Source organism: Bombina bombina, chromosome 2, assembly GCF_027579735.1.
Source record: "Bombina bombina isolate aBomBom1 chromosome 2, aBomBom1.pri, whole genome shotgun sequence".
NCBI classification, from domain to species: domain Eukaryota; kingdom Metazoa; phylum Chordata; class Amphibia; order Anura; family Bombinatoridae; genus Bombina; species Bombina bombina.
Window position 1 is genome coordinate 1071562498 of NC_069500.1, and position 13069 is coordinate 1071575566.

Here is a 13069-nt window from a genome sequence, read left to right on the forward strand (position 1 = left end):
TGTTCTCCCCGCACCCCCAACATCCGTGCCATCGTTTACTCAATATTAAAGCCTGGGGGATATTAGTGAAAATAGTAAAAACACCAATTGTGAATAACAATTATATGTTGGCAAAATCATCAAACAACACATACTTAGTCTACCAGACAATTAATCCAAATAACTCATATTACTTAGCAATTTTTTCTGTATAGAACTTTTCTGCCTCTGGGGCAGCATCAAAAAAGAACGTTTGGCCCTGAAATTCTACTTTCAGCCTAGCTGGGTAAATGACCGTTGCAGCAAGTCCCTCCTTTATCATCTTGCCACAAATTAGGGAGAACTCCATTCTTTTCAGGGAGGTTTCGTAAGCAAAATCTTGAAATACTAAAATTTTATTCCCATCTAATAAGATAGGAGCATTTTTGTGGGAGGATTGCATGACCCTGACCTTATCCTGAAAATTCAAATATTTCACAATTATAGGTCTAGGCCTTATTCTATCATCATTTGATAGGGGAAGTCTCCCCAATCTGTGGGCTCGCTCAACCATTAAGGGCAAAATTTCTTGGGGGATTTTTAAGAGTTGAGGTAGAGTTTCAGCTGCGAACTGCACTAGATCTGCACTCTGAAAAGTTTCTGGGACCCCAACTATTCTGATGTTATTTCTTCGAGACCTATTTTCTAGGTCCTCGATCTTATTCTGTAACACCTTCAGAGTTAAGGAGTGTGCCTGCAATTTAGTATCTTGTGTAACTGAGTGATCTTCAAGATCAGATACCCTTTGCTCTACTTCTTGAATCCTTGTTGAGAATTGCTTAACTTCCATGGATAGTGTGTGCAGATCTTGCTTTATTTCCATTCTGAGTGATTCAAATTTAGGGTTCAGAGCTTCTAAAATATATTTTACAATTATTTGTGAGTTAATAGCCTCTTTTGATTTTACGGAAAGATCAGGTTCTGGATGTAACTCAACTGTAGTTTCAGTTGTGTTTTTATTCCTCTTGTCTCTGGGTCTGGAAGCCATGGTTGGTGAAAAGTTTTTAATTTGTGCAGGTGAATTTAGGAATTTATCCATAAGTGAGTGATCAATTAGAGAAAAAAATAAAAATAAATATTGTGTAGCAGTCAACGGAAAAGAGAAAAAAAAAAAAAAAAGGGGGGGGAGGAGAGGATAAAGGATAGGAAGTGAAGGTTAGTGTTTGTGGGGAAGTGGAATGAAAGGGGGGAAAAAAAAGGGAAACCCTTAAGTGAGAAAGTGTCTAAACAATGATAGTGTTAAAACTAGGGGTTCACAATCCCAGAGAACAAGAGATTATCTCTTCACGGGTTAAAAAAAAGAACTTTTGCGTACCCTGCAGTGTCAGTCAAGTAAACTACCCAGCTTTAAGCTAAACTTAAATCGTATCAATTATAGTTCAGTTCTCAATTACCTGGTTCCTCTGCTTGGTTTATCTTGTCCCCTTATCCCCTATTCTGAGCCCCTTATCTTTTTTCCCCCTATATTTCTTAACCTAAGTTAATTAAGCTGAAGAGAAAGAGTAAAAATAACTGAACCTCAGTATCTAGACTTGTACCAATTAATTTGTAACTTTGCATATTAATGCTCTGCAGAGAAGTTAAAGTTTACATGGTAGCTGTAACCCTCTATTGTATTTAGATAGATTTTTGTTTGTGAGTATTCCTATTTGTGCAACTCCCAAAAAATGGCAAGACTAGAATCCCTTGGGAATAGCAAATCTATGTATTTTTCAATTAAAGTACAGTAGATGACACAATTAGGTACTTTTGGGGCTTACTTGAAAATCTTATTTAGTTTGTTTGACTATGAGACTCTATTTTACCACAGAGTCTTGATGCCCCCTTAGTAAAATGACAGCAAATACAGGGAGTGCAGAATTATTAGGCAAATGAGTATTTTGACAACATCATCCTCTTTATGCATGTTGTCTTACTCCAAGCTGTATAGGCTTGAAAGCCTACTACCAATTAAGCATGTTAGGTGATGTGCATCTCTGTAATGAGAAGGGGTGTGGTCTAATGACATCAACACCCTATATCAGGTGTGCATAATTATTAGGCAACTTCCTTTCCTTTGGCAAAATGGGTCAAAAGAAGGACTTGACAGGCTCAGAAAAGTCAAAAATAGTGAGATATCTTGCAGAGGGATGCAGCACTCTTAAAATTGCAAAGCTTCTGAAGCGTGATCATCGAACAATCAAGCGTTTCATTCAAAATAGTCAACAGGGTCGCAAGAAGCGTGTGGAAAAACCAAGGCGCAAAATAACTGCCCATGAACTGAGAAAAGTCAAGCGTGCAGCTGCCAAGATGCCACTTGCCACCAGTTTGGCCATATTTCAGAGCTGCAACATCACTGGAGTACCCAAAAGCACAAGGTGTGCAATACTCAGAGACATGGCCAAGGTAAGAAAGGCTGAAAGACGACCACCACTGAACAAGACACACAAGCTGAAACGTCAAGACTGGGCCAAGAAATATCTCAAGACTGATTTTTCTAAGGTTTTATGGACTGATGAAATGAGAGTGAATCTTGATGGGCAGATGGATGGGCCCGTGGCTGGATTGGTAAAGGGCAGAGAGCTCCAGTCTGACTCAGACGCCAGCAAGGTGGAGGTGGAGTACTGGTTTGGGCTGGTATCATCAAAGATGAGCTTGTGGGGCCTTTTCGGGTTGAGGATGGAGTCAAGCTCAACTCACAGTCCTACTGCCAGTTTCTGGAAGACACCTTCTTCAAGCAGTGGTAGGAAGAAGTCTGCATCCTTCAAGAAAAACATGATTTTCATGCAGGACAATGCTCCATCACACGCGTCCAAGTACTCCACAGTGTGGCTGGCAAGAAAGGGTATAAAAGAAGAAAATCTAATGACATGGCCTCCTTGTTCACCTGATCTGAACCCCATTGAGAACCTGTGGTCCATCATCAAATGTGAGATTTACAAGGAGGGAAAACAGTACACCTCTCTGAACAGTGTCTGGGAGGCTGTGGTTGCTGCTGCACGCAATGTTGATGGTGAACAGATCAAAACACTGACAGAATCCATGGATGGCAGGCTTTTGAGTGTCCTTGCAAAGAAAGGTGGCTATATTGGTCACTGATTTGTTTTTGTTTTGTTTTTGAATGTCAGAAATGTATATTTGTGAATGTTGAGATGTTGTATTGGTTTCACTGGTAAAAATAAATAATTGAAATTGGTATATATTTGTTTTTTGTTAAGTTGCCTAATAATTATGCACAGTAATAGTCACCTGCACACACAGATATCCCCCTAAAATAGCTATAACTAAAAACAAACTAAAAACTACTTCCAAAACTATTCAGCTTTGATATTAATGAGTTTTTTGGGTTCATTGAGAACATGGTTGTTGTTCAATAATAAAATTAATCCTCAAAAATACAACTTGCCTAATAATTCTGCACTCCCTGTAGTAACTCTTTAGGTATATTACTACCTAGAGGTTAAATAACATGCAGTAAGCTTTAACATATAAGGGTTAATAACTACTAGTGTAGACTATTTACTGGCCATTCTAACGGTAAGCTAATGACACAGTATGCATATAAGAAAACACAAACTTTAGCCAAGTACTGTTAGTATAATGCAAACTTTAGCGCAGTATTTGTAGCAACGTCAAAGGAAAGTTATTCAACCTTAAATGTTAGATAAGATACTTTTTCCAAAGCAGCTAATGCATTAATAGCCAATAATAAACACAATGGGTTCTTTTTACTTAAAGTGCTTTAGACTGTTTGCATGCAATTCCCTTGACTTTAGGTACTTAGTATGTCCAAGTATTCATCTTAACTTTGGGTAGTGTTAGAACAATGTTTTATACCCCCATATTCTGAGAGTTATTTCTTTGCAGAAAGTAAGTCCTGTCCGTTGTGTAAGAGTAATCAAGCACGCCACTTATAGGTAAGCACTGTTATTATGAAGCAGTCTTTAGCGTGTTTATTTAAGCCAAAGTCAGAAGAGGGTTAATAAGCGTTGAAGTTAGCTTAGAGGAGTTAGTGCAGCAATAATAGTTAACAGTACCTTTTGCTCAGAATAAGTTCCATACAGTATACTTGCGATTTCTCAGGGTCGTGATGGGTGCAGTAACCACTTGTTCACCGCTACTTGGAACCGTATCTGAAGCAAGGTCCTATGCTCCCCCAGTCTGGGTGACAACTCCTTGCAAAAAATAAAGCATGCACAGTGTGTCTGGACACTTTGTGAGCGAGAGCAGCAGCAGCACGTCTCAGCAACTGACACAACTTCAAGGGAGCAGCCCTCCTCCAGACCACAGCCTTCACTCTAGCGCGGCAAGCCGCCGATTCTCCGTCAGCCCTGGCTATATACTGGCCTGTCTCCGCCTCCTCCGTGTACTCACCCACTGACGTGCGAGAGGTATCTGCGCCACACAGGACCCAGCTGGAGACCGGGTATTCAGTTTCCCAAAAGCGGCAAGGAAGCGGCCACCTCAATCCGGTAAGCAGGATGAATTTTCAGAGCTTATTTAGCTGATCCTCACTCCCTATCCTTTGCCCCCCGGACGTGACCCTGGTGGGAGGGGAAGATGTTGAGACTCCGTCAAAGACTTCTATGATGTTTCCAGGCTGTCTACCCCCCTCACGCAGCACCGGTGTGTGTGGCCTCTCCACGGGATGATCTTCGTAGGGTCCAACACACCGTTGATATCTTGTAGCGCTAAGATGCAACAGCGCTGTGTAAGTTCCTCCAGCAGTATCCCAGCTGGTTGCAATATTCCCCCACGGCTGCAAGGGCACCTGGCGCGCAATCTACCGCCAAAGGTAAATTGCATGAAGGAGATGAGCAGAGCTTGTGCAGCACAGCCTCATGCACAGACTCCTCCTCCGGAACCACCATTTGCCTTCCTCTTCTTAGGGCACTTTCTAACTGTCAAACAAACATCAATTTTTCTGGCCACTGCTACAGCAGCGGCTGCAACAATACCTAACTTTTCAGGCATGTGTACATACCTAATTTTTCTGGCCTCTGGTGCTGTACTGTGGCTTCAAAACCCAAACCAAAAAAAGGCACATAACAGGGATTAAACTGCTAAGAATAGTACTACTTAACACACCACTCATATCTGATGGCACAGTAGATTGCACGCGCAGTGCCCCAAATTTGAAGTAGGAGGACCGACCAAGCATCTTTTTCCATCTCCCGGTTCCTAAAATCCATGCCATATACACGTACCCTGATAGGGGACGTAACAGGTATTAAACTGATAACAATAGTACTACTTGACAGACCACTCATATCTGTTGGCACAGTAGATTGCACGCGGTGCTCTGACAAAATACAGAAGGACAGCAGACGGACATTTGGCAGACGGACATTTGGCCGACAGACAGAAAGCTAAAGAATGTTCCTATTTCGGCCGAGGACAGATACGTTCCAGAGTGCTCTGTTCTAATCAGAGCCTTGGGCACTGCAACTGCCTCTGAGAACCTTACCATGGGTCCCAGACCGCACGTCTTGTAATTCTCTGTCTGGGTAATTATCTATTTATCAAATCTATCTATCTATCGTATCTATCATCAAATGTATCTATTGCATCTATTGATCTATATAATCTATGTATCTATCTATCGCGTGGCCGGACCAACCAAGCATCTTTTTTCATCTCCTGGTTCCTAAAAATTATCTCCGAGTTCCTAAAATCGATGCCATACCTGTACTCAATTGTGCAAAACGAAGTAATGGCATATGGGGTCTTTCATGCTGTCGCGCCTGTTGAGGGTCGGGGATCCTCGTATAAAAAGGCTGAAGAAGAACGACCTGTACTGGGTGTCCAAGCATCTTTTTCTCCCGGTTCCTAAAATCCATGCCATATACACGTCCCCTGATAGGGGACGTAACAGGGATTAAACTGATAAGAATAGTACTAGTTAACACACCACTCCTATCTGGTGGCACAGTAGATTGCATGCGGTGCTCTGACAAAATGCAGAAGGACATTTGGCAGACGGTCATTTGGCAGACGGACATTTGGCCGACAGGCAGAAGAATGTTCCGATTTCGGCTGAGGGCAGATACACAGAGTGCTCTGTTCTAATCAGAGCCTCGGGCGCCGCAACTGCTTCTGGGAACCTTACCATGGGTCCCAGACCGCCCGTCTTGTAATTCTCTATCTATCAAATCTATCTATTTATCTATCAAATCTATCTATCGTATCTATCATCAAATGTATCTATTGCATCTATTGATCTATGGGGAGTTTGCGGTTGTGCAAATGGACTGTTTGCGGTTGTATGCGGTGCGTTAAACAGGGAGTTTGGTCTGTCACTGTGAAGCGGGCGTAACCCTTACACTACATGAACGATACAACATCATACCTGATGTTTTAAAGTACGTTATTCCAAACAATTTAGGAATTTTAGGTGATTTATACCCTTTATGGATTAAAAACAGACTCTGCATCAACTATGTAATTTTCCATGGGAGTTTTGCCATGGATCCCCCTCCGGCATGCCACAGTCCAGGTGTTAGTCCCCTTGAAACAACTTTTCCATCACTTTTGTGGCCAGAAAGAGTCCCTGTGGGTTTTAAAATTCGCCTGCCTATTGAAGTCAATGGCGGTTCGCCCGGTTCGCCCGTTCGCAAACTTTTGCGGAAGTTTGCGTGCACTGTTCGCAAACGCAAAATTTTAGGTTTGCGACATCACTAGCCCTGTTGTGACTTTCCCAATATGTCAGCCAACATCAGATATATCATTTAATTGTAGTTGTTCTTTTCTCTCCAGACACAATGTATTCAATATTCATATACTGAAATAACCTTTTGGGAATATACTTAAAGGGACAGTTAAGTCAAAATTAAACTTTCATGATTCGGATAGAGCACACAATTTTAAACAACGTCCCAATTTACATCCATTAACAAAATGTGCACAGTCTTTTTATGTTTACACTTTTTGAGTCATCAGCTCATAGAATATACATATATGCATTTGTGATTGGCTGATGGCTGTCACATGATACAGTAGGAGTGGAAATACACATAACTTAACTGCAGGGGGTGGCATTGCACAAGCATTTTATCAGAAATGCTTGTGAAATGTTAAATGCTGACTGCATATGTGTAACGCTGTGCCACTCGAGCTGTTGCTAGGGGCACGACGTCTCCTTCCCTGCTCATTGTCAGGGGCTGTGTAGGGTCCGGATATGTGCGGCGCTGATGTCATCGCCGCACGCTCCTCTCTCTGATGCCGGTCCGGATTCCTGGGGCGCGAATCCTGCGCCTATGTAAGCTGCTCAGAACGATCTATCACTGCCCAAGTATAGGTGTTACTTTGTGTGCTCCTGGGTGTGATAGTTCGTTATAGTTGATAGTTGATGAACCTTGCTTGCCTGACCACTCTGCCTGTTAACCCCTAAATTGCTGGATTGATATACTGCTGCTGTCCTCTGCTTGTCTGACCACTCTGCTTGATTAACCCCTATTTTTCTGGATTGCCTCTCTGTTGCCAAACCCTGCCTGCCTGACCATTCTAGTGGTTTACCCTTGGACTGCTTGACTGTTGCAAACCCTGCCTGTCTGACCATTCTAGTGGTTTACCCTTGGACTGTTTTACCATTGCCAAACCCTGACTGCCTCACTATTCTAGTGGTTTACCCTTGGACTGCTCTAATTCCCAGCCTGTTGCCGCCGAACACTATCCTGCCTGTGGTGAGTGCCGCTTACCTCATCTTGTGAACTTTCTCTGCTCTGGGATATTCCCTATCATTCCCGCTAGACGCCGGGATAAGAAGACTACTGGCCAAGTTCGGTCTAATAGTGGATGATCCCACAAGCATTACAGTATGCTGTCAGCATTTAACGATGTCGGGCGGACATGATTTGCTACAGTGAATCATGTCCACTCGCCAATTGTTAAATCGGCCGCTAAGTGCTATTGCATTGTCTTTTAATCATGCATTTGTTGATTTTGCAAATCTACTGTATTTACTGGTCCTTTAATGAAAATGGAGCAGTCCAGTTGTGAATCCCTAGCTCACTGTGTTCAAAGATACACAAATATACAAGTGGCTGTGTTCACCTTAATGGGACACTATCTCACAAGATAAATCGTTTAGCCAGAGGTGAACACTTTTCTTTTCACTTTGGGGAGCCAAGTAAACTTCTAGGAGCTATGTTAACTTGGCTACGGGACTTTGCCAAACCCTGTGCATTTCTGGCATTTGGTTTTTGTATTTTATAATATTTGTTAAAAATCATTGCAAATACTATTAAACTTTCCATAGGGTACAAGAACTTTGTCTTGGATTTAAGGTGATTTTTAAACCCTTCTGTGACTAAAAAACAAATCAACATAATCAGGGCACCTTTCATTTATTATTTAAAAATCTGTGCATGCAGAGGAGGGAAGAGCACACTACACTGAGATGGTTGGACACGTTTCATCTGACTGATTTACAGCTCACTTCAGGCTTTTGAGGCTGATGAGTAATTTTCATTGCTGCTGGTTGAGTGGGTAAATCACAGCTGCAATAGCTTTAAGCAGGTATAAGATTCGAGCAAATTATGCATCCTTGTTCTTTAAGTGGTTATGCATAGTTTCTGAAGCAAGAGAGCTATAAAAATTATTCTAGGAAAGAAATTACTCAGTATGTTGTGAGCAGTTAAGAGATTATCATGTACTGATTACCAAAACCAACAGGGAAGAACTGTCATTTTGCATGGTTAATTACATTGGGCTCAGAGTCAAAAACTAAAGATTTTTTTCATAACTAATGCTAATGACTTCTACCTTTATTTATAGGAAATGTCAATATTATATTTATCATTTAAAATTATATCAAAACACAATTTACTAAAGTAAGCAATCACCAGCTTTGAAGCAATTCTTGGTTAGAACGCATTTATAATCATACTCAAGGCTTAATGTTATTGTAATGATAAAAACATTTATCTGAATGAACTGCATGCATGAAATGTTTTCTATCTGTTGCTTTTAGAAGCAGTTGTTTATTTTGTACTAGGACAATGAGGGAATGATCAATGAACTGGAGATAATAGAATGTACCGTATTCTAATAAAGACCTACACACAATGATCAGACCACTTTTCACCAGTACCTTATGGGAGTGGTCAGAAGCATGATAAGGAGGTGTCAGGCCTGCCTGGCTGCATCACTCCTATTGCTCTTGCTTTGCTCTAATTAGTAACTTTTGTAGCTTTACCTTCAATAGCAGGTGGGATCCTATTGGCAGCTATTGAAATTGCAAGACCGAGACTGGCTGGGACGTCTGTTATTGCAGACTGGGAGGAGTGACTAGCCTTGGTAGAGGACTGTCACAGATGAACTGGCTAACCCAGTGACAAACCTTTACAAAGCACTCAAAAACTGGCAAAAAAAGTTGACAATAAAAATCTTAATTCACTCCTTAATTGTCATCCTTAATTTATGTGTAGACCTCAACATGAATACACATGCATTATAGAGCTTTAAGGCCACTAGGCCAGTATGCACATGCATGTATTGAAGGTCTCTAAACACAGTCATGTGTTTCTGTCTGCCTGTACCAATAGCTTTGCCCACTAGCATTACTTGAATGCAGATTTACGCCCTTTTGCAGTGGAAGCACTTCTTAGTTACATTTTTTAAGTTTACTGCAGCTCTCTTGACCATGTACCCCAGGAAACAAGGATCTATGGACAGACAGATATAAAGATAGACAGCTGAAACAGATATAACAAACACACACACACACACACACATATATATATATATATATATATATATATATATATATATATATATATATATATATATATATATATATATATATATATATATAGCAACAAAGTATCCACGCTCACTGGCTTTCCACTGAGACTGTGTTTATTCACAAAATATAATAAAGTAATGTTTTGGGGAATGAAGTCCATTCTTAAATGTTACCCGAAATGTTACTTTATTATTTTTTTATGAATAAACTCAGTTGCACTGGAAAACCAGTGAGTGCAGAGACTTTGTTGCATTGGATGCTGTTTGTATCCTGACATCCTGGTAGATGACACCTTTGCAGTAAGAGATCAAATCCTCAACATTTAAGAAACAAAAAACAGGTGAACCCTAGTCCAGCACTCCCCATACTTCCAAATGTAAAAACCAACCAACATACAGGATATATGTCTATAAAAGGTACCACACAACAATTATATGGATTCTAAAATAAAAAATATTTATTATGTCATGCACCATCCACGTGAAAAGATATAGATAGAGATTAATTACTTGCAGGGATCTGTAAGACACCAAAAAAAAATATAACATAAATAGCTCCCTAGACTCTAGCATAGTGGTTACTAAATGTCTATATTCACAGGATCATCTTTGTATGCATACGTTTTGTATCAAAATGGATTAAAAAAAAGTGTGTGAAAGGATATCTGCGTTACTAAAAGCACAGTGCCAAAAAGGGGATCCCTATATCCCCCTAGACAGTGGGTAAGGAAGGAGATTTCTCTTTTGCAAGAGAAAAAATGTACTATGCGCTACTAAAAGTAGCTGAATTAGTAACAAGAACAACAAATTCAGCAAATATAATGTGCGTGTGCAAGTGTAAGATGGAAAAATGGCAAAAAATATATATGCAACAATGTAAATAGAAAAAGAGGGTAAAATTAATTCAAAGTGCTTGTGCAATAGGTAATAAATGTGATAGCAAAAAAATGCATGTGGGTATGGTGTAATTATAAACACCTTGGATAAACTGGTGTCAAAGTAGTGTATAAAATATTGAGAGATATTTATATCTAGGAGTAAGGTGCAAATGCGACCCAAATAAAAGTATGATACAATTTAATAAAAAAAAAGGTAATACACAATTTCATGAAAATGTGACACATAAAATATAAAAAACTCATATGGACATAGGGGCCCATTTATCAAGCTCCATATGGTGCCTGAAGGGCCGTGTTTCTGGCGAGCCTTCAGACTCGACAGAAACACCAGTTATGAAGCAGCGGTCTAAAGACAGCTGCTCCATAACCTGTCCACCTGCTCTGAGGAGGCGGACAGAAATTGCGTGAAATCAACCCGATCAAATACGATCGGGTTGATTGACACCCCAATAGGCCCCATAATAACAACAGAAAATTGATATAAGTATAGTATCAGCATTGGATATAAAAATAAAAGTACAATTACAATACAATTACAGACATAAAAACATAAAAAAACCAATAACAATTGCATCCAGGTGAAGGTGCCAGAGAGTCTTTTACAGAATTCTTCTGATATAAAGAGGCCAGGAATGCTGGAATACAAGAAGATTTCAATGAAAAGAAAAATACGGAACCAAAACAAAAATCTTTTCCGATTAGACCAAACAAACACCACGCTCATGGAGCTCCTGTGGGCGTGGTTAGCAAGACGCTACATGTGTTTCACCTATCGAGTGATTCAACTGGGCTTCATCAGACATGTGATCACAAATGTCCAGTGACGTGCCTTTTATACATAGCCAGGTGAAGTATTAACTCCATGGTGTCCATTTTCATTTTAGTGAGACCATTTACACAGTAATTCAAAGCAAGTTAAACCATGAAATGGCTAGCTACAGCGGGATCTAAATCTAGAATGAGTTATCTAGTGACAGTCTTATTACACATTAGTTATTTTCAAAAATAACATATTACAAAGTACATGGTTTAGTGAGGATACATCACATTGCAAAGAATATGAGGGCAATTACAAATATTCATCATGCCAATCTCCCTTGGTTACCAACTCCATGGTTCCATGACAGATTATAAGACAAGGATAGGAATATGATAATACCAACAATAGGAAATGGTATAATTTGGGAGAGAGGTTAGGTCAATTAATGCAGCAATCCCATTATCATAAAGATACCTATTTGAATGGGAGGTAAAGGAAGAGTTATAGAAATGGGGCAGTTCTTCGTTTAAGCCCCCTGGTTGTACTGTATATAGAATATATATATATATATATATATATATATATATATATATATATATATATATATATATATATATATTTACTTAGCTCTATAGATGCGAGTATTTACGCTATTGGCAGACACTGATTAATTAGCGTGTTACATTTGTCACAATATAAAATACATGCTACATTATATTCAATGCAGAGTGAATACACTTATGCATACAATATATTCATCAATACAGAATATGCATATCAATTACAGAACATATAGGTAAATAAGCAGAGGCGTTTAGAATTTAAACTCCTGTGTCTGTAGATAGTTACTATGGCTATATTGACTATGGCAGTGTTAGATGATAAGAAGTACTGACGTATACATATCTCTAATACTAAATGCAACTATGCATGGGATTTAGGGCAATATAAACGTTAGGGTAGTTGATCCAGGTATGAAACCTTTCCCTTATGATTTAGATCTATATGTACTCTTCTCAGATGTATTAACAGGAAGTGGACATAGATCATTAATTAAAAATAAACACAAAAAATAGCTAAAAAGAGATGGACCCCGAACCTCCATTGGACCTCATACAATGATACCTATGCTCTAGTAAATTGAGACTATGAGTTGAGGGGTTATGGTGTATAGAATCCTGAGGCAGTTGAACACCCTCAGGTGAAAGATACATTACATTCCTAAGACTTGTTAAACGAAAAACAGGAAATAGGACTCCCATTAGCTTGGAGTAGATTAGACAGAACACCAGATAAATGCTATATCTTAAGGTATCTAGAAATGCACCCAATACTTAATATAATGAGGTAGCTCTGTACTCTACAGCCAAAACTAAGTGGAGTGCTGCAAGAACTAAGTACATAGTATATTTGTTTAGGGGTAAGTAATACTGTTGTTGATGTTAAAAAGACCCTAGATTATCTATGCCAATAATTGATGATATCAAATTCTGAGTTGAAACCTCCTGGATGCAGGCTACCAAGCTTATGTATCCAGTAGATCTCTTGTCTGTATAGTATCTGAAATTTATCCCCCCCCCTTGGGGGTCTGGGAATTTGCTCGATAGCCTGCCACCTGAAGGTTCCATCATCACCACTATGCATCTCCAAAAAATGTTTAGAGAGGGCG

The 13069-nt window shown here is 39.7% G+C and overlaps 1 protein-coding gene across 1 annotated transcript in view; it reads right to left on the reverse strand.

The window, feature by feature from the left end:
- The window catches only part of INPP4B (inositol polyphosphate-4-phosphatase type II B), a 1415612-nt gene that overhangs the window by 185179 nt on the left and 1217364 nt on the right, over nucleotides 1-13069 (reverse strand). The window lies entirely within an intron of this gene.